We start from the raw sequence: 23,151 nt of genomic DNA on the forward strand, positions 1-23,151 counted from the left end.
CATTTATGTGGAGATATATCTTTATGAGTTTGCATGTATCAGGATTGGATGGCAATTTCTGAATGAGCATGTATATCTCTGTCTGGGTACCTATATGCATGAGCTACATATAGTTGACCAGGAACGTGAAAAATGACGTATAATCTGCCAGGAAGTCTCAAGTTAGGTAGATAATTTCCCCAAACTCATTGATTCACTTATTCCCTCAACAAGTATTCACTGGGTTCCTTCTATGTTCTAGGCACTCGGGACAATCATGATTAAGATTTAGACTGCTGAATCTAGTGCTATGGGAACCCAGAGGTGGAAACAACTTCCTTTATCTACTTACTTTCTGTGGTTCCTGTTATTTCTCTAATCTTATTTCCATTCAAGGAAAGATAGTGAGAAGTTGAATTACTAAATAATACAAGAATACTTATAAAAGAGAATTGCGACATTTGAGTCTGTCCCCTTATGTGTTTAAAAGCAGTGTGATCTAGTACTTCAAGGCAAGGGTTCTGGTGTTAATTTTGGGTTGAAATTCCAGATGACAAATGCTAGCTGTGTGACTGAAAGCAAGTTATTTAGTTAACTTCTCTAATTCTATATTTCTTCATTTGTTAAAAGAAAAGGTGGGGGAGCAATATTTCACAGAATTGTACTGAAGATTCAACAAAATAATCTTTATACAGGGCCAACACAGTTCTGGGCACTCAGAAGCCAGCTGTCTTGAATACTCAAGAAAAAGTTCTTTTGCTTGAGTACTTTTTCTACTATATGAATGTACTATTTCCTGCTAGCAGAAGAGTGAGTAGATGACAGGGTGTGAAATACAAATTTAAGATTCCCAAGGTCACTCTCTATTTAAACCCACACAGTTTATAAGGATGATATTTCCTGACTTTGAGTTAAACATGATAACTTTAACACACCATTATGACCATTTTAGTACATAGGTGTTGTCAAGAATTTAGAATGGTGTCTTGCACTTAGTAATTGCTCAATAAATGTTAATTTTATTGCTATCTGTGATAAATACTGCTTTCACCTGCCAACTAAAGAATTGGATGAAGGAGACAGGGGATCCAAAGTAAGAAACCCATATTCACTTTGTTCCAACTTGAACTGACTTTATCAAAGAGGAAAGGGAAAGAAAACAATGTTTGCCTAGATTCCAAATGCTCCACGTGAAATTACTCTTCCTAGGAAGTTGCTTCATTTTGGCTCTGGGTTCTTCCTACTTCACTTTGAAAAATGTAGACTCTCACTCTGGAAATAAGGAACTCTTACCTTGAGGAAGTCAGGACAATTCTATTCTATTTATAAAAAGCAAAGCAGATTCCAGAGGAGGCAGCATGACTTGAGCAGGGAGATTGGATTCCTTTGGAAGAAATCTATCCCAGGATCTTGAAAGTGGATAGTTTCGGCCACATCAGCTTACTCTGATATTTTGGAGGGTAGAAGAAGCTTCTCTCTCAACATGGTCTAAGGTTAGCAATCTCTGCAAGCCAACCTCTGACAACAGCTCTAAGGAAACTTTGCTGAGGGCAAAACTTCCAATATCAACTGCTACTTCAGTAAGGAGTGTCAGGAAGGGAACTTTACAGTCACTGAAAAAAAATCATTGATACAAGAAGTATCCAAAGCCTCAGCAGGGAAGCATAAACCTTGGAAAGCTCCTGGGAGTAAGGGGACCCACAAAGGGTAAACACAGTTAATCACTGTCACTATGTCTAGTTCTAAAGCCCAGGCATTACATTTATAAATGCAACTCTTGCTTGTTCTCTAGGCCTGGGCACATTGGTATCAGCTGCTCTCCCCATGACTTCCCTCTTTTCCATCCAGGCCTGTTACCCTTTTGAGAATGCATTCACCAGGCCTCATTCACTGGCCTTTAGATCATTATGATGATTAATAAGATAATTTTAAGCCACTGAAGGAAGCCTGTGGGCTTCAAAGTGCAAAAAGAAAATTGGAGAAGGCTATTATGGCAATTTTGGCCTCAAATTGCTTTATACAGTAATAGGAATAGATTCACCATAGGAAAGGACTAGGCTACTGGGAGCACAGTCAACCCCACATATTCTCAAAATAGCAGGACATAGCCTGGCAAGCATATCAAGTAGGCCAGGGCTACAGTGGCCTGCAAAACTTCCAAGAGAACACAAGAAGTTACTACAAAGTGGGTAGGGCCAAAATAATGTTTGGTACAGGGGACACATTTGGAGGTGTCTGCTCTGTACATAGTGACCACCTTATAACTCCTCTTTGATTAGCAAAGGTGTGCCAATAGCTTATATTACATGACCCTAGCTTCCTGACTAGAGCTGGTTTATCTAGGTATAAGTAGCTGGCTCAAGCCTGGTCAATCGGTGAGTGTCCACTTCCCTGTGATTTGCGAACTGGAACAAACAGAGCCAGTACCTTTTCATGTGACTGAACTGTAACTTATAAACTCGAGAGATGAGGGAGCTATCTCTTGCTCACTATGTAATATAATTTGCTAAGAGAGAAGAAATAAGCGGATATGCCAAGGGAAGCATATATAAGACATAGAAAGAAAATCACCTTAGGTTGCTGACAACTTCCCATTTCCAAAACCCAGTCCATTCCTAAGATCCAGTCACATTGCTCTTGTGTTTAAGCTAGCTTCAGCTGGTTTACACCCTTTGAAACCAAAGGATATTAATGAATAAATAACATGTATAAAGGGGAAGCTGCTGCTTCAGCTTGTGTTAAGTGTCACCATGAGGCAGTATAGGCCCAGTGATGCCACACATTTCAAGTTTTTCAAGAAAACTGCAAACCTATTTTATGTGAAATCATCTGTCTTTTACACACTGGCAATTAATTCAAATTTTGAAAAGAACATGGCTCAGACAAGTACATCTATGGCCTGAATGTGGCTTGTGAGCCCTTGAGTTGTGACCTCTGTCAGCAAAATCTGTCTTACATGTTACTTCTGAGATCTTTCATCTATTTTTATCTTTTTCGTATGTGCCCATTTGTACATTGAATTACACTGTTTAACAGGACCCACAGTTACTGACTCACTTTGATTCTATTTCCTTTTTTGGTCTTACTAACTAGTTAATTCAACATTTCATAATGATTAAAAATGTAGATTGTGGCCGGGCGCGGTGGCTCAAGCCTGTAATCCCAGCACTTTGGGAGGCCGAGACGGGCGGATCACGAGGTCAGGAGATCGAGACCATCCTGGCTAACACGGTGAAACCCCGTCTCTACTAAAAATACAAAAAAAACTAGCCGGGCGAGGTGGCGGGCGCCTGTAGTCCCAGCTACTCAGGAGGCTGAGGCAGGAGAATGGCGCAAACCCGGGAGGCGGAGCTTGCAGTGAGCTGAGATCCGGCCACTGCACTCCAGCCCGGGCTACAGAGCAAGACTCCGTCTCAAAAAAAAAAAAAAAAAAAAAAGTAGATTGTACAGGCAAACTATCTGCATTCAAATTCAAATTCTACAAATTATTAGGAGTGTTCCCAGTTTCTTTACGGATATTGTCAGAGGTTTGGGGTACTGGAGTTTCCCCATTTATCAAATGGATATAGTAAATTCAATACTTAGAGTAGTAGTTGGTACGTTTATTGTTTTATTATTAAAATTATTATTATTGCTTTGACTACTCTGGTTAGTAATCATTTTTGCCAGTCCAGACTCCCACAAAGTACCAGTCGCATCCCTTCTCCCTGATCAGCAGACTTTTGAGTCCTAAGGTTTCTGTCCATCTTCTGGTCCCAGTAATTTTTCTGGTCTTTACTGACTGACCCTCAGTGAAATAACCCTCTAATTTCTCTGCATAGCACTGCAATCAGCTGTTTATGCAATCTCTAATGTTCTGAATAGTAAAGAACTGCTTTCGGGTACAGTGTTCCTCATATCGTGCTTATAAAAAATAAGAGTCTCTTATCTATGGTTGATTCCTGGGTTCTGCCTACTTTTCCAGTCTTTTTTCCTGCCACCAACTTATGTGTCAGCCATAATGAAACACTATTTCCTGAACACAGCATATCTCTGGTGTCTCCAATGATTTATACATAATGTTCCATCTGCCATGCTCCTTCTTTCTCAACTTGTGTATGTTGAAAACTCCTATTTATCCTTCAAAACTCAAATATCATCTCCTCTAGCAAGTCTTCTCTGACCCTCTAACCCCCCCCCCAAATCACCCACGTATTACTTGCTCATATTAATGACTTTCTCACTCGGCAAGTTTGCCAAAATTCCTCTCCTGAAGTTGACTCAACTTTTCTCTAACCCTCAGTGTCCTTATCTAAAAAGTGAGCATAACTATTGTGAATTTTCTTAGTATGGTCCATGGCATATATTAAGTAATCAAGAAATGCTAGATGTTAGCTAGAGTTTTGTCTGTCTCCCAACTGAGCTCCAGGACAAGACTGAGGTCTCAGATTTTTGTATACCCAGGCTGTAGCACAGAGCTGACTACACAGAGGGTTCTCATGGCATATATATTGAACAAATAAATGAGATGAATAACAGAATGCTTCTTCCCCATTTCAAAAACCATCTGCCTTACATAAGTGGAAATGGTTAATATATATGACCAGGTTTAATTAAACCAAAGCTGCAGATCACATTTGAGTTATTATTTTTGTAAAAATGTACTCTGAACCCCTTTCCATGTTCTCTGTCTGTTACATATATATCATGCCATCACTGACCAGTAAAATGTTCCCAGCTCTGGGAGTTATTCCTAAATTGAGCTTTCTAAGGAACAAAATATAGGCCATCTTAGCATTAGGAGGTATTAGCTAGATAATATTCTTTGAAACTTAGCTATTTCCTTGAGACACTAGAAGAAAGAATTTTAACCTGTTTATCCAGTTGCTGCTTTTACCCCATATGTATTACCACCACAAGAAAAAGTTCTCTTAAATTCACCCTTTCTCTAACCCTACCCAGTCCTTCTCCAACCTACATTATGTTAGTGCCCATTACCTGCCTCTGGTAGTAAGATTCTTCCTGCCTGGAATAACCTTTCCCCTCCACTCTGTATTAATTTCCTAGGGCTGCTATGACAAAGTGTCACCAACTGGTTCGCTTAAACAATGGAAATTTATTGTCCCACAGTTCTGGAGGCTAGAAGTATGAAATCAAGGTGTCAGCAGCATTGGTTCCTTATGAGGGCTGTGAAGGAAGAATCTGTTCTAGGCCTCTCCTTGGGTTGCATATGGTTGTATTCTCTATGTCTCTTCACATCATATTCCCACTGTGTGAGTCTGTCTTTGAATCCAAATTTCCCTGTTTTATAAGGACACCAGTCATATTGAATTGGGGCCCATTTAATTTAATAAAGTTAAAAGGATCTCATAAAAAAATAAAATGAGATCATTTTAACTTTATTATCTCTACAAAGACCCTGTCTCCAAATAGTCACATTCTGAAAAACTAGAAATTAGGACTCCAGCATATATTGGGGAACACAATTCAACCCATAGCAAAGGACACACAGATTGGAAGCAGAGAGAACAATAAAGGAGCTATTATAATAAGCTAGGTCAGATAAAATGAAAAAATAAGCAAAGACAACATAAGTAGGGATAGAGGGGATACAAAGATTCAAGAAGCAGAATCTAGAAGGTAAAGAAAAAAGAAGACTCACAGATGACTAAGGCTTTATAGCTTGGTTGATTAGGTCACTGTCAATCAGAAGATAGAAATAGGAGTGGAGAGTTTAATAACATGTGAAGGGTTTTAGAAATATTAAGTGTATGATACTGAGATATCTAGTTAATGAATGAATAGTCTAGGCTCAGGAGAAACATTCACTCTGGAGATGCAGGCAGTCATCAGCATATAAATGGCAGTTAAAACTCAAGTGGACAAGATAATCTAGATAGGATTATAGAATGGCAAGAGAAGAGAATGAATAAATGGTCAGAGGTAGGTAGAAATTTAAGAAAGAGTATCGTCATGAAAGACAAGGGGGAGGTTAAATAAGAAAAAAGTGGTCAACAGCCTTGAATGTAGTAGAGAGTCAAGAAGGCTAAAGATCTAAAGAGAGAGCACTGAACATGACAGATCTTTAAGTAACTTTGGCAAGAACAGTTTCAGTGATGGTTTAAATGGAAACTGCACAAAAAAAAATGGGAGTGGTAATTTAAATGAGTTCTGTCAAAGAAAGATTTAGACAAGGGAAAAAATGTGCTTGCAAGTTTAAGATTAGGCAGTATGGCATAATAGGCATAGACTTTGTAGACTTGGGTTCAAATCTCAGATCTGCCACTTACTAGCTCTGTAAGCTTAGGCAAGTTACTTGGTTTTGCTGTGCCCCAAGTTCCTTAATTGAACAATGAGGAAAATAATACTATCTACTTAATAGGACTGCTGTGAACATTATATACATTGATACCTGTAAAGTGCTCAATAAAGGGGCCTGGTAAAAAGTAGGTCTTCAATATATATTAGCAATATTAGGTAGATAGGGTTGAATGAGTGGGAAAATCAAAGACTAAGAAGAAATTTAAGAAAATAAGAGAGAAGGAACCTAACTGATGAAACAACTTAGAAAGTACAGGAGAGGATGGATCTCTTACACTTACTAGCTGTATGATCTTGGATAAGATACTTTCTTTCCTGTGCCTCAGTTTTCTCAATTATAAAATGGCAATACAATAGTGTCTACCTCACAAGATTATTGTGAGGATGAAGTGAAATGATGCATGAAACACAAGAGTGCTGAAATTAATGGAAATAATGCATAAAATTTAAAAAGCCATTGTAAATTCTGCGGTAGGGAATGGGAATGGGGATTCTGATATGGGATGGGAACAGGCATATTCCTTCTCCACCTTTCACAAACAGGGCACAGTGAGTCTCTGCTACTAATAGGAGTGTGTTATATTCCTTAGGTGTATTGGGAATGAAAAAAAAAATGAGAACCTCTAACTTCTAAGGCAGTAGTCCTCAAATTTCAGTGTGTATCCAGGTCACCTGGATGGTGTGTGAAAAAAAAAATACTGATTGTTTTATCACAATCAGTATGAGTTTCTGAATCAGTATGTCTGAGGTGGGGCCTGAAAATCTGCATTTCTAAGAGGTTCCCTGGTGATGCTGATGCTGCTGGTCCAAGCACCATACTATGAGAACCTCAACTCTAAGCTAGTGGTTCTCAACCTTTACTGCACATTAGAATTACCTAGGGAACTCTTTAAAAAATCCATCTTCCAAGCTGTGCCCCAACCAATTACATCAGTATCTCTGACGATGGACAAAGTTATCAGTATTTTTAAAATATCCCTGACTGATTCCAGTGTGTGGCCAAGGTTAAGAATTGTTTTAGGGGAAGCCTACCCTAATCCACAAGTCTCCCTTTACACACATATCTAACATGCACACACACCTACCTTATCCCTAAAAGGGAGTCGCAAGGACAAGTGGAAATTTCAAGGTCAGAAATGAATGGAACTTTCAATGTATAGAACAGAGAAGTTAAAACTTTGTATTTGTGTGACTTGTTCATATTCTCACTGTATTGTCCTGTTTGGACTTACTTGGCTGTTTTCTTCTTTCTTTCAATTCCATTCCTCTTACTCTTCTCTCCTTCTGAGTTACCTGAGGCTAATGAGGTGTTTTAAACTTACAGCTCCCACTGGGAAGGACTTGGGGGAAGCACAGAGCACAACTTAAAAGGAATCATGTGTGCCAGCAGGATGGAAAGTTTTAAAAAAGGTTTCCAAGCAAATAATTTTCACAATTTCTTGAAAAAGAGTGCTACAAAATCTTGTGATATTTTCTTAAAGCAGATGAGACGTTTTCTAGTGCTAATAAATTTATTGCAATATATTTGAAATACATCGAAGAGACTTTTTGTATTTAGGTATAGTTGACCCTTGAAAAACACAGGTTTGAACTGCATGGGTCCACTTATACACGGATTTTCTTCCACCTCTCCCACTCTTGAAAAAGCAAGACCACACCCAGCTCTTCTTCCTTCTCAACCTACTCAACATGAAGATGGCAAGAATTAAGACCTTTATGATAATCCACTTCCACTTAATGAATAGTAAATATATTTTCTCTTGCTTACGATTTTCTAAACGTTTTCTTTTTTCTATCTTGCTTTATTATAAGAACACAGTATATAATATGTATAACATACAAAATGTATATTGTTTATATTATCAGTAAGGCTTCTGGTCAACTGTAGGCTGCTAGTAGATCAGTTTTGGGGAATCAAAAGTTATATATGGATTTTCAACTGCGTAGGGTCAGCATCTCTAACCTCTGTGCTGTCAACAGTAGTTTCAAGTGCATTTGAAACTTTCTTCAGATAATTATTTTATAAAACAATGGTTAGTATGAAAATAAATTGTATTAACTGATATGAACAAGTTAGTAATAAGTTTACTAAGTTTTTGACATGAACAAGTTAGCAATAAGTTTACTAAGTTTTTCTTAAAGGAGCATTAGATCCCAAACATAAAAACATAATCCATCTGGATTGTATAAGATAAATAATTCAAGATTCATTCTCTTTAATGCAATAGAATTTCAAATGGAATGATCCTTTCTTTTACAAATGACTTCCTGTCTCATTCAGAATAAAAGCCAAAGTCTTTACAAGTTCCTATATGATCTAGCCCCCTGTCTCACTGACCTTATATCCTGCCACTCTTCCTCTTCTCCACTCCAGTGATACTGACTTTCTTACTATTCTTTGAATATACCATGCCTTTGCACTTGCTACTTCTTCTATCTAGAACACCCTTCCCTCAGGTATTCTTATGGCTGGCTCCCTCACTGCATTCAGATATATTCTTTAATATCATCCCAATTCCATATGCCCTGTAGCCTTTCTCCCATCTTATCCCCACTCAACGTATATGTTTATTGTTTTTTGTTTGTCCCCTCCACCAACACCTCCTCATTAGAACATAATCTCCAAGAAGGCATATTTTCCCCAGAGTCTTGTGTGGTGATGATATAGAGTAGATTCTCAGTATGTAATTGTCAAATGAATGAACAAATGAATGAATGAATATAATAACACAATGTAATTTTGTGTCGATGCCTTTCTCTGTCACAGCTCCCCACCCTGGACTGCTGAGTAAGAACTAGGAAGGGACTCAAAACAAAGGAAATTGCAGAGCACTGGGAACTGTGGCATTCCATTGACCAAACAAAAACCTACAGAGTGAAATATGAACCTGAGGAAAGAGAGAGACCCTCTCATATTGTTTTATATGATTTTATACTCAGTACCTGTTTTAAGAAAAAAACAAAGAAGTAAAACCAAAGACAGGCAGCCCGACGCCAGGCCCCAAACCAGGCCTGGGCCTGCCTGGCCTAAACACAGTAGTTAAAAATCAACTCATAACTTAGAAATCAATGTTATTCATAGATTCCAGACATTGTATAGAAGAACACCGTGAAACTCCCTGCCCTGTTCTTTTCTCTCGGACCACCGGTGCATGCAGTCCCTGTCATGTATCCCCTGCTTGCTCAAAGCAATCACGACGCTTTCATGTGAAATCTTTAGTGTTGTGAGCCCTTAAAAGGGATAGAAATTGTGCACTCGGGGAGCTCGGATTTTAAGACAGTAGCTTGCCGATGCTCCCAGCTGAATAAAGCCTTTCCTTCCACAACTTGGTGTCTGAGAGGTTTTGTCTGTGGCTCATCCTGCTACAAACCCTAAAACCTCAAACAACATGTTTTCATCTCTTTGACCTGTGTAGTATCATGAGGGTCTATCCACAGTTCTTCCACCCTCCCTGTGCAGAAACGTAAGAGAGACAAATATGTAAGAGATGTCACTGGTCCATGAGAGACCCTTTCTAACAAGTTTCTGCCACACCAGCTCTTCTTTTACAGTGGAAGGGAGATGGTGAAGCCCTCCTTCCCAAAACAATCTCCCTTACTGGACATGGATAACGCCAAAGCGGCATTAGCTTTCCTACTGAAGTTTCCTGCTCTTTCCTCTTTGCATGCCATTTTGACTTGAGTTCCTATTTCTTCTAGCTGGAATTCCCAGTCACTTGGCTTTGAGCGTATAGACACCTGGTACTGAATGGAAGACAATAAAAGTGAACCATTGAGCCATTCATGTGAGAAATGTTTGGTAAATGTTGGAATCAAATTCAACATTTATCTTCGTATTCTGGGAAGGCTACTAATCAGTTAAAAAGGGAGTCATCGACAACGCTCTGCACGGCCTTGACATTTTACACAAACCTCCCAGCAGCGTGATCAGCCACAGGCAATGCACCTGACATTCAATAAAATTTGTAGAATGAATGAATTTGTTCAAGATACCTGCACTGCCATGGCACCTCTCAGAAAACGGAAATTTTCCCTTTAAGCTAAAACTGCAGTCAACTGGCTGCAGTTAACTAATGTGCGACTTGGCAACACTGCCCACGGTGCACCTCCTGAGAATCAAATGGATATGAGAATCAAGTTTGGAAGCTGCTCTGAGTAAGAAAAAGCTGTCCTCGCCGCACAAATTCCTTCCAACATAGAGGCGCTGCCACTCTTCTCATAATTGAATTTTCAGTTAAATAGTACACTGTCCCTTTAAGAAGCCAGGCAAGATGGAGCCCTCCTAGCTCACAGCTAGAGGCTTCAGGCAACCTGATAGGGTTGCTGCAGGGTGAAAAAAAAGAAAGAATGCCAGAAGGGAGGAAGTCGAGGCTCTAATACCTGGAGGAGATATCAAGGATCCAACCACACAGCCATCGAACTGAGCGCGCCTGTCCCGCCCGTGGCAGCTCCCCTAGGTTCTAAAGCACCACCTCCCTTCCCTTCCCCTTCTTACCAACCCCACTCTGTCCCACCCTCAAAGGTCGTCCTTGAAAGAGGCTATTTCGCCGCCCAGAGAGGGTGATAAAAGGAAGGTGGAATGGGAGGTGCCAGTTGGTAAGGCAAAATAAAAGGGACTTACTTTCGGATTCTGCGCCTCCGAAGGCATCCTATCCTCCCAGCCCCGGGGCCAGGGCCGACGGGGCGGGGCCGGGATTGAGCTGGTGGACCCGGGGTCCTCACTCCCTCGGACTACACACGTAGTTGAGTGAAGAGTTAGGGGGAATGGGCACCGACTAAGGCCGCTATACAGTCTATTTTAATTATCTCAAGGGAAGGCAAAAGAGTGTGAAGAGTGTTAGCCAGGGGAACGAGTCTAGGTGAGCGCTAAAACCGTCAAAACCTTCCTTTTCCCTACTTTCTAGTTAGCTTCCCTCCCCCGGCATTAGCGATATCAAGGGCAATGGTTTTCTTTTTTCTTCCTTTTGGTATCTCTCAGCTGCCAGTCTCGACCCCACCCAGCAGCTCCACCCCATCCACTACTACACATTCTGTCAATCACCAGCCCCTTTAAAGCTGCATCGCACAACTTCGTTGTTCGTCCCACTTAGGGGGGCGGACAGAATCGTGGTCCTTTCGACCTTTTCACCAATACCCCGGACCTTTCTGCCGGGTTTATGAAGCTGAGGTTGTTTGCTAGTGGCGGCCTCCCCTCCCCCTTTGTCCTGGAGCTTGAATACTTGGCTCCACCCAAACTTCTTCCGGCAGGGGCAGGCCCCGCCACGCCCCACCCCATCTCTTTTCAATACTTCGTTTCCGGTAAAAGTGGTTCCCTAGGCTGCCAGATCCCCAAGAAAGTTTTTGTGGCGCCCTCTTGGCGCCGCCCACGCCCATGCAGTCTTTGGACTGAAGTGGCTACAACAACTGTAGAGTCTCTGGGGATTCTTCCTTCTGCCTAGCCTGGGATGCTCAGTCTTCTCCGTCTCTCATCTGTGTGAGTCTCCATGTTTTTTACTAGAATGGGGAGGCAGAAGGGAGAGAGGGTGGGGAATCCCAGAAATTTGCGTTATGCCTCTAATTCACCCCAAACAGCAGTCCTTTCTACCGCCCCACCTCATAACTAGGCAGCTCAGAATCAGAGAAGGGCCCTGAGGTTCCATCCCACAGGTATAATTGGAACTCCAGAATGACCCATGAGAAATCATGTTTAATGCCATTCCCCCTTTCAGTTAATGACAATACCTGGTTGCTTAGGCCAAAAATCTTGGCGTCATCCCTGATTCTTCTCACACTCACAAGTCTTATCCAATTATTGAGGAAATTCCTTTAGCTTTGTCCTAAAAGTGCGTTCAGCATCCGACCATTTCTCTACCTTTCCACTACTACTACCCTGGCCCTGGCCATCACCATCTCCCAAATGGATGGCTAGAAGAGTGCCCTCACTGGTGTCCCTTCTTCCACATCTGCCCCGCTAAAATCTGTTCAACAGCCAGCAAACAGTCTTTCTAAAAGGCAAATATGACCAGGTCGCACCTCTGTTTAAAATCTTTCAGTCATTTCCCATTGCAGTTAGCATCCAGATTGTCTTATATTATCTACAAGGCCCTCAAGATCGACCTGTCCCCTGCCTGTCTCTTTGATTTGTAAACACCTGTTCACATTGCTGTAGCTATGCTGACCTCCTTTTCATTCCAGTATATTAAGATCTCTCTCACCTCAAGGCCTTTGCACTTCCTATTCCTTCTGTCTGATTATGCCCATGGTGGGCTCCAATATCCTACACATCTCAGGAAAGCTTTCCCTTATCATGTAGATTAAGGTAGGTCCCACAATCCAGGCACTCTCTGTGACCTCATCTCATTTTATTTTTATCACAGCACAGATCACAATTTAATTGTGTGTTCGTTTCTGTGACAAAGTAAATCTCCCACTGGAGTATAAGCTCAAAAAGAGCAGGGACATCATCTGTTTTGCTCACTGCTCTATCCACAGCATACTAAACAGTGGGTGTCATATAGTAGGGACTCAATAAAAATTTGTTGAAAGAACAATTAAAGGCAATATCATCAGTGATTTATCTGGGTGATATCTGTTTGTAAACAATAAACAAACCAAAAAAGAAAACAAGAAAGAAATACACACCTGATATGAACAACTTTCCCTATTTATTCTTCCTTAGAACATCTGCTTGAATATCTTGCCTCTGGGCTGAGTTGGCAACATGATTGGAGCAGTGACATAGTAGAAGTGTGCTTTCAGGTTGGCTTCTAGGGTTGGCAGTTCATAGCTGATGGTTGACTCATGTTCTTAATTTAAAGATGAAGGGAAGAATAAAATTAAGGAGATTGATTACATAAAGCAAGAAGGATGGTTTAAGCAATTTTGTAAACTATGACCTTGATACAGGGTCATAAGAAGCAGCCATTTTCCTTCACCACTAGAAGAATATAGGGCTATTTAGTCTCAACAAGAGAAAACTTAGGAGGACAACAATCTTTTTTTTCAGAGTTGTCTTGAGCTGTCATTAACATGTCATTGGTTGCTTATACCCACTGTGTCCTAACCTTAACTATCTGCCTGTTCATAGAGGTTACTCAGCCCAAATCTCTGGACCTCTGAGCCATGAATGCCAGGCAGCTCTTACTAGATTGCTACTTATATCTGAGCATAATATTATAGGGAGGTTTGACAGATACCATGGTTATATGCTCAGCACAATGTTAAGCACTGTGGACCATAGGCAAAGAAAGGACTCTTTCAATAAATTTCCCCTTTCTCTAACATTTTTTTTTTTTTTTTTTGAGATGGAGTCTCTCTCTGTCGCCAAGGCTTGAGTACAGTGGGGTGATCTCGGCTCACTCCAAGCTCTACCTCCTGCGTTCACGACATTCTCCTGCCTTAGCCTCCCAAGAAGCTGAGACTAGAGGTGCCCGCCACCATGCCCAACTAATTTTTTGTATTTTTAGTAGAGACGGAGTTTCACCATGTCTAACTTTTTTTTTGCTTTTGTTATTTATGCTAGCAAATGTCTACTTCTTGTTTATTGCCATATACTTTCTATGTGTCTAACAAAAAGTTTGTGCTCAATAAATACTTGTTAATGGAAGAATGAGTGAATGAAAAAATGAGCAAAGCAAGGCTGACACAGACCTAACCCACATCGTGATTTTTCTGTGTTTCCATTATTTCCATGTTGTTTAAAATTTTTGTTAGTTGTAGGCTGGATGCAGTGGTTCATGCCTGTAATCCCAACACTTTGAGAGGCCAAGGCGGGCGGATCACCTGAGGTCAGGAGTTCGAGACCAGCCTGGCCAACATGGCAAAACCCCGTCTCTACTAAAAATACAAAAAAATTAGCCAGGCGTAGTGGCCATCGCCTGTAATCCCAGCTATTCAGGAGGCTGAGGTAAGAGAATCACTTGAACCCAGGAAATGGAGGTTGCAGTGAACTGAGATTGCACCATTGCACTTCAGCCTGGGCGACAGAGTGGGACTCCATCTCAAACAACAACAACAACAAATAGTTGTTTCCGTGTTATCTTTCCAAATTATATAAGCTCCTTGGGAGTATGATCTGTGTCTTGTTTATCTTCATATATTTTGCAGTGACTACCACATAGCTTTGTACATAACAGGCACTCCAGGTATGTTGAATTGAATTCAACTCTGCACTACACATGGGACTTCAGTCAGCCATGTAGCAAAGTAACAAGACCCCCAGATGTGAAAGGCAATTGAAGTGTAGTAGAAAGAGGACTGAATTTGGAATGAGAAGAACTCCAGTTCCAGATTTGTCTCTGCCGAGCTGTGTGACTTGAGGCAAGTTACATAACCTCGCTGAGTTTCAGCTTCTTCACACAGAAACATGAGGGACAATATACTGCTCTCAAGCTCCTCTGTGCATATATGAAGATGGCTAAGAAAGTAGTGACTCTGACCACTAAAGTACTTTGGGCTAGGAAACATTTCTTGTGGGGATTATAGGAGTCTCTGATAGTTTTGGCATCAGAGAACACTTACACTATTTCTGAGAATCAAGGCAGAGTTATTTGCAAGGATGATGCAGAGGGGCTTAGCATTTGGCATCAAGCAAACTAAGACTGGGTTGAAATTGAGACAACCCTGAAAACTGTGGAAATTGCTATACAGTACAGGTTACAAACCAACAGTCCATAAGTTAGATTTGGCCAGCAGATACATTTTGTTTGTCTGCAATGTATAGGTATATGTATGTGTGCAAGTGTGCCTGTGCAGGTGTTGACTGAATAAATTATCAACATTGAAAAATTTAGGGATATATGAAAATCTGTATTTTCATCCTTAAGCCTATTTTCCAGAGTGCTGCCAATCTGTTGGAAATCAGCAGTGCCTGGCCCCTCTAGATGTGCCATGATCTTGTCAGCTTATTACAGCCCTCACCTGAACATTTCACTTATTTTTGTTACCAGTTTGTCCTGTGTTTGCATTTTAGTTTGCAACACTTGCTAAAGAAGAAATGACTAAGAGTTCATGGCAAGAGTACATGGTTAAATATAGTATTTATCCTCTGGTTAAGGCAACACTTGAAAGCTCTTGATTATCCCTAAATGTCCTAGAGTGGTTTTCCAGGTATCTTACAAAATGGTTTTGGCTTCATGATTATACACCCATTTTGAGGTCACATTTAATATGTAGTCTGGATTGCATTTACAGAAAGTACTTCATCCACTCATGCTATATTTTTTTGTTACCTACCCAACTAAAATGTAATTCCCTAAGGATGGGAACAGAAGCCACATCTAATTCAGTTAAGTTCAAGAAATAAATTACAGCACACTCATTATGTAGAAAAAACTGCTAGGTTACAAGCACTTGAAGTTAGATGGCTCATTTCTTCCCCTTAGGGGGCTTCTAGTCTGAAATTTTCCTATGGTTTCCATCTCCTGGGGTGACTTTAGACTTCCTGGGAATACCCATTTACTCTTAAACACATTCCAACCTGCCTTCCTTCTTCATGACTTCATGAATGAAATGGCTCTTTTGAAGATCTCCAGTTACTTCCATGTTGCTAAATCAAATAGTTACTTTTCAGTCCTTAACTCACTGTACCTTTCAGCAACATTGGAGTAGTTGATCACTGCTACTTTCTTGAAGCAGCCTTTTTCTCTTAACTTCTATGTGAAAAATCTGGCTGCCTTTTCAGTCTTCTTTTCTCCTCTTCTACCAAAGTCTAAATATTACAGTACCTTAGGGCTTCTCCTTAAACTTCTTTTCTTTTCTATCTATATTCTCTCCCTAGGAGATCTCATACAGTCCTATGACTCTAAATATAAGCTGATGAATTCCTAAATTTATATCCCAAAACCAAACCCCATTAAACTCTAGATCCATATGTGGTACCACTGTTAAAAAAGCAAGTTCTGAAGTCATACCACCTTTGTGTATATCATGGTTCTGTCATGTAGTAGCTGTGTAATACAAGGAAAGTTACTTAACTTCTTTGAGCCTTAGTTTTCATATCTGTGGAATGGGGACAATAATTGCAATACCTCAAGATTGAATTTTTGTCACCTGTCTCAATCAACTGTTTATAAGTATCCAGATTAATCTTTAGTAATTGCACACCAGATCATGTCATTACCCTGCATAATGTCTTCCAATGCACTTGTGATAAAAGTCTACATCCTTACCATGGTCTTGTATGATCTGTCCCTTGGCTGCTTCTCCTAACTCGTCTTCTGTCACTGTTCCTCCAGGCCTCAGGACACCAGAGTCACCGACCTTCTTTTCTATAATTCCTCAAATTTGGTATGCTTTTTCTAATCCCAGGGCCATCACACATGCTTTTCTTTCACTCATATACTCTTATACTCACAGTTCATCTGGCTTGTTTCTATTAGTTATTCAAGTAAAAATTAACTACAATTTAATACAACACAATGGATATATCTTAATACCAAAAATTGAGTGAACAGAGCAATTCTTTGAAGACAGTGTATGGTTTAATATCAATTTATAAAGTTCAAAAACAAGTAGAAGTCAACAGTATATTGTCTGTTCATACATACATATAAGATAAAACCTTTTAAGGCAAGGGAAGTATTGATATAATCTCAGGATACTTCTGTTAGGGAGGTAGGAGAATGGGATAGAAAAGACACCATAGGTGGATATGAGTTATTGGTAATATACTAGGTTTTGGGCTGGGTGATGGGTTCACATTTATTTGTTATATTATTTAAAAAAGAAATAATGTAAATAGGCCAATAATAGTGTGTCAAGAACCAAGGATTATCATTAATCCATTTTTTTTTATATCTGAAGTCCATTAACAGTGTTTTAAAAAAACTATAAAGGATCAGAGGAGAATATGTTTTTTTAAATATTGGAATGTGAATACTATTTTAAAACATTTTCCCAGTAGCAAAATCCACAAAGTGGCAGATTTGTTTATGGACAAAATTTAAACATTCTACCACATATTGATATGGTTTGGCTGTATCCCCACCCAAATCTCATCCTCAATTGTAACTCGCATAATTCCCACATGTTGTGGGAGGAACCTGGTGGCAGGTGGTTAAATTATGAGGGCAGGTCTCTCCTGCACTGTTCTTGTGATAGTGAATGAGTCTCATGAGATCTGATGTTTTTAAAAATGAGAGTTTCCCTGCACAAGCTCTTTTTGACTGCTGCCATTCATGTAAGATGTGACTTGCTCCTATTTGCCTTCCACTATGATTTTTAGGCTTCCCCAGCCACAGGGAACTGTAAATCCATTAAACTTCTTTCTTCCGTAAATTTCCCAGTCTCAGATATGTCTTTATTAGTAGCTTGAGAACAAACTAATACACATACTGTAAGTAAAAATAAAAGGCAAAATACAAATTGGGTGAAAATTTTGCAGCAATGCAACAAAAGGTTAATGTCTTTGATATATAAAGTGTTCTTACAAATTTTAAGAAAAATAGCCATCAACATGGAGAAAGTAAAAGAGTCATCTTAAAGTGACCTTTAAAAGTCAATACTTTGGAAAGAACTGCCTTTTTAACAAATGGTTCTGGGAAAACTGGATAACACCATGCAAAAGAATGAAATTGGGCTTCTACCTTACACTATATGCAAAAATCAACACAAAATGGATCAAAGGCCTAAACATAAGAACTAAAACTAATAAACTTTTAAAACAAAGCATGAGAAAAAAGCTTCATGTAATTGGACTTTACAATGGCTTCTTGGATATGACACCAAAGGAAAAAATCGATACATTGGACTTCATCAAAATTAAAAACTTTTGTGCAGCAAAGAACACTATCAAGAGAGTGCAAAGATGACCTCTAGAATGAGAGAAATATTTGCAAATCATATATCTGATAAGGAATTAATATTCAGAAATTATAAAGAACCCCTAAAACACCAACAGCAACAAAAAGCAACTCAATATAAAAATGGGCAAAAGACTTGAATAAACATTTCTCCAAAGGAGATATACACATTGCCAATAAGCATATAAAAAGATGCTCAAAATCATTATTCATTAAGGGAAATGCAAATCAAGACCACAACGAAATACTACTTTAAACTCACTATGCTGGTTATAATTTTAAAAATTGGAAAGTAAGTGTTGGTGAGGATATGGAGAAATTGGAAATCTTGTGCATTGCTGGTGGGAATGTAAAGTGGTGCAGCTGCTGTGGAAAACAACATGATGGCTACTCAAAAAGTTTAACAAAGAATTACCATATATTCCAGTAATTCCAATCCTAGGTACAATAATGCCCTGTTACTCACAATTTTACTCTACGCAGTTTCAGTTACCCATGGTTAACTGTGACACACAATTATTAAATAGAAAATTCCATAAATAATTCATTTATTTTAAATTGTGTGCATTCTAAGTAGTATGTTGAAATCTCATACTATCTCGAGCATTCCCACTCCCTTCCACCTGGGATGCAAATCATCCCTTTGTCCAGCTTATCCACACTACATGTGCTACCCACCCATTAGTCACTTAGTAGCTGTCTTGGTCATCAGATTTAAAAAATTAGTGTATATACTGTCCTCAGTTTTGGGCCCTTTGTGGTTCTGTAGTAATTGCAGTATTTATTTTTATTTTGTGAGAAAAATGCCATTGGAATTTTGGTAAAAACCACATTGAAACTGTACATTGCTTTAGGCAGCATTAACATTTTATCAATATTAATTATTTCAATCCACAGAACTATCATATGACCCATCAATAATCCCTCTTCTGTATATACCCAAACAAAATGAAATCAGCAGCTCAGAGATGTTTGCACTCCCAATGTTCATTACAGGATTATTCACAATAGCCAAGTTATCAAGTCAACCTAAGTGTCCACTGACAGATGTATAGATATAATAATTGTAGCGTGTGTATACACACACAAGTAATGAAATATTATTCAGCATTTAAAAAGGAGGATTTTTTATTTGCAATAATGTGGATGAACGTGGAAAACATTATGTTATGTGAAATAAGACAAACACAGAAAAAGGAATATTGCATGGTCTCTGTTATATGTGGCATCTAGAAAAAGATAAAGTATAATACATAGAAACACACAGTAGAATGTTGGTTACCAGAGGCAGTGGGGGAAGGGAGGAGGAGAGATGAGGAGATGTAGGTTAAAGGGTATGAAGTTGCAGTTACATAGGATGAATAAGTCTAGAGATGTAATGTACAGCATAAGGGCTACAAAAATAATATTGTATACCAGAAATTTTTAAAGACAGTACATTTTAGGTACTCTTTTTTTTATTATTATTATACTTTAAGTTCTGGGATACATGTGCAGAACGTGCAGATTTGTTACATAGGTATACATGTGCCATGGAAGTTTGCTGCACCCATCAACCCGTCATCTACTTTAGGTATTTCTCCTAATGCTATCCTTTCCTAGCCCCCCACACTCCGACAGGCCCCAGTGTGTGATGTTCCCCTCCCTGTGTCCAAGTGTTCTCATTGTTCAACTCCCACTTATGAGTGAGAACATGCAGTGTTTGGTTTTCTGCTCTTATGTTAGTTTGCTGAGAGTGATGGTTTCCAACATCATCCATGCCTGCAAAGAACATGAACTCATCTTTTTTATGGCTGCATAGTATTCCATGGTGTATATGTGCCACATTTTCTTTATCCAGCCTATCATTGATGGGCATTTGGGTTGGTTCCAAGTCTTTGCTACTGTGAACAGTGCTGCAGTAAACATACGTGTGCATGTGTCTTTATAGTAGAATGATTTATAATCCTTTGGGTATATACCCAGTAATGGGATTGCTGGGTCGAATGGTATTTCTAGTTCTAGATCCTTGAGGAATCGCCACACTGTCTTCCACAGTGGTTGAACTAATTTGAACTCCCACCAACAGGGTAAAAGCATTCCTATTTCTCCACATCCTCTCCAGCACCTGTTGTTTCCTGACTTTTTAATGATCGTCATTCTAACTGGCGTGAGATGGTATCTCACTGTGGTTTTGATTTTCATTTCTCTAATGCCCAGTGATCGTGAGCTTATTTTAATATGTTTGTTGGCTGTATAAATGTCTTCTTTTGAAAAGTGCTCATACTCTTCACCCACTTTTTGAGGGGGTTGTTTGATTTTTTTCTTGTACATTTGTTTAAGTTCATTATGTATTCTGGATATTAGACCTTTGTCAGATGGACAGATTCCAAAAATTTTCTCCCATTCTGTAGGTTGCCTTTTCACTCTGATGATAGTTTCTTTTGCTGTGCAGAAGCTCTTTCATTGAATTAGATCCCATTTGTCAATTTTGGCTTTTGTTGTCATTGCTCTTGGTGTTTTAGTCATGAAGTCTTTGCCCATGCGTATGTCCTGAATGATATTGCCTAGCTTTTCTTCTAAAGTTTTTATGGTTTTAGGTCTTATGCTTAAGCCTTTAATCCATCTTGAGCTAATTTTTGTATAAGATGTAAGGAAGGGGTCCAGTTTCAGTTTTCTGCATATGGCTAGCCAGTTTTCCCAACACCATTTATTAAATAGGGAATCCTATTCCCATTGCTTGTTTTTGTCAAGTTTGTCAAAGATCATATGGTTATACTTCTGTGGTGTTATTTCTGAGGACTCTACTCTGTTCCATTGGTTTATATATTTGTTTTGGTACCAGTACCATGCTGTTTTGGTTACTGTAGTCTTATAGTATAGTTTGAAGTCAGGTAGCATTGCCTCCAGCTTCGTTCTTTTTGCTTAGGATTCTTTTGGCTATGCAGACTCTTTTTTTGGTTTCACATGAAATTTAAAGTAGATTTTTTTTTTTTTTTTTTTTTGAGACGGAGTCTCGCTCTGTCGCCCAGGCTGGAGTGCAGTGGCCGGATCTCAGCTCACTGCAAGCTCCGCCTCCTGGGTTCACGCCATTCTCCGGCCTCAGCCTCCCGAGTAGCTGGGACTACAGGCGCCCGCCACCTCGCCCGGCTAGTTTTTTGTATTTCTTAATAGAGACGGGGTTTCACCGTGTTAGCCAGGATGGTTTCGATCTCCTGACCTCGTGATCCGCCCGTCTCGGCCTCCCAAAGTGCTGGGATTACAGGCTTGAGCCACCGCGCCCGGCCTAAAGTAGATTTTTCTAATTCTTTGAAGAAAGTCAATGGTAGCTTCATGGGGATAGCATTAAATGTATAAATAAACTTGAGCAATATGGCCATTTTCACTATATTGATTCTTCCTATCCATGCACATGGAATGTTTTTTCCTTAGTTTGTGTCCTCTCTTATTTCCTTGAGCAGTGGTTTGTAGTTCTCCTTGAAGAGATCCTTCACATCCCTTGTATGTTGTATTCTTCAGTATTTTATTCTCTTTGTAGCCATTGTGAAGGGGATTTCACTCATGATTTGGCTGTCTGTCTGTTATTGGTATATAGGAATGCTTGTGATTTTTGCACGTTGATTTTGTATCCTGAGACTTTGCCAAAGTTGCTTCTCTGCTTAAGGAGATTTGGGGCTGAGACTATGGGATTTTCTAATATACAATCGTATCATCTGCAAACAGAGACAATTTGACTTCCTGTCTTCCTATTTGAATACGCTTTATTTCTTTCTCTTGCCTGATTGCCCTGGCCAGAACTTTCAATACTATGTTGAATAGGAGTGGTGAGAGAGCACATCCTTGTCTTATGCTGGTTTTCAAAGGGAATGCTCCCAGGTTTTGCCCATTCAGTATGATATTGGCTGTGGGTTTGTCATAAATAGCTCTTATTATTTTGAGATACACTCCATCCATAACTAGTTTATTGAGAGTTTCTAGTGTGAAGGGGTATTGAATTTTGTCAAAAGCCTTTTCTGCATCTATTGAGATTATCATGTGGTTTTTGTCATTGGTTCTGTTTATGTGATGAATTACATTTATTGATTTGAGTATGTTGAACTAACTTTGCATACCAGAGATGAACCCGGCTTGATCATGGTGGATAACTTTTTTGATGTTCTGCTGTCTTTTTTGATCTTTGTTGGCTTAAAGTCTGTTTTATCAGAGACTAGGATTGCAACCCGTGTTCTTTTTGCTTTCCATATGCTTGGTAAATATTTCTTTATCCCTCTTTTTTGAGCCTATGTGTGTCTTTGCACGTGAGATGGTTCTCCTGTCTATAGCACATTGATGGGTCTTTACTCTTTATCCATTTTGCCAGTCTGTGTCTTGTCTTTTAATTGGGACATTTAGCCCATTTACATTTAAGGTTAATATTGTTATGTGTGAATTTGATCCTGTCCTTATGACGCTAGCTGGTTATTTTGCCCGTTGGTTGATGCGGTTGCTTCATAGTGTCGACAATCTTTACAATTTGGTATGTTTTTGCAGTTGCTGGTACCAGTTATTCCTTTCCATGTTTAGTGCTTCCTTCAGAAGCTCTAGTAAGGCAGGACTGGTGGTGACAAAATCTCTCAGCATTTGCTTATGTGTAAAAGATTTTATTTCTCCTTCGCTTATGAAGCTTAGTTTGGCTCGATATGAAATTCTGGTTTGAATATTCTTCTCTTTAAGAATGTTGAATGTTTGCGCCCACTCTCTTCTTGCTTGTAGGGTTTCTGCAGAGAGATCCGCTGTTAGTCTGATGGCCTTCCCTTTGTGGGTAACCCGACCTTTCTCTCTGGCTGCCCTTAACATTTTTTCCTTCATTTCAACCTTGGTGAATCTGATGCTTATGTGTCTTGAGGTTGTTCTTCTCAAGGAGTATCTTTGTGGTGTTCTCCATATTTCCTGAATTTCAGTGCTGGCCTGTCTTGCTAGTTTGGGGAAGTTCTCCTCGATAATATTCTGAAGAGTGTTTTCCAATTTGTTTCCATTCTTCCATCACTTTCAGGTACACCAATCAAATGTGGGTGTGGACTTTTCACACAGTCCTATATTTCTTGGAGTCTTTGTTCTTTTTATTCTTTTTTCT

General features: G+C 39.5%; 1 long non-coding RNA gene across 1 annotated transcript in view; it reads left to right on the plus strand.

The window, feature by feature from the left end:
- The first annotated feature begins 11,588 nt into the window (after window positions 1-11,588).
- The window catches only part of LOC139360592 (uncharacterized), a 133,592-nt gene continuing 122,029 nt past the window's right edge, over window positions 11,589-23,151 (plus strand). Inside the window, exon 1 of the long non-coding RNA XR_011618087.1 lies at window positions 11,589-11,752. This is a non-coding gene — a long non-coding RNA (uncharacterized lncRNA). The remainder of the gene's footprint in view (window positions 11,753-23,151) is intronic.

This window comes from Macaca nemestrina, chromosome X (genome assembly GCF_043159975.1).
Source record: "Macaca nemestrina isolate mMacNem1 chromosome X, mMacNem.hap1, whole genome shotgun sequence".
NCBI classification, from domain to species: domain Eukaryota; kingdom Metazoa; phylum Chordata; class Mammalia; order Primates; family Cercopithecidae; genus Macaca; species Macaca nemestrina.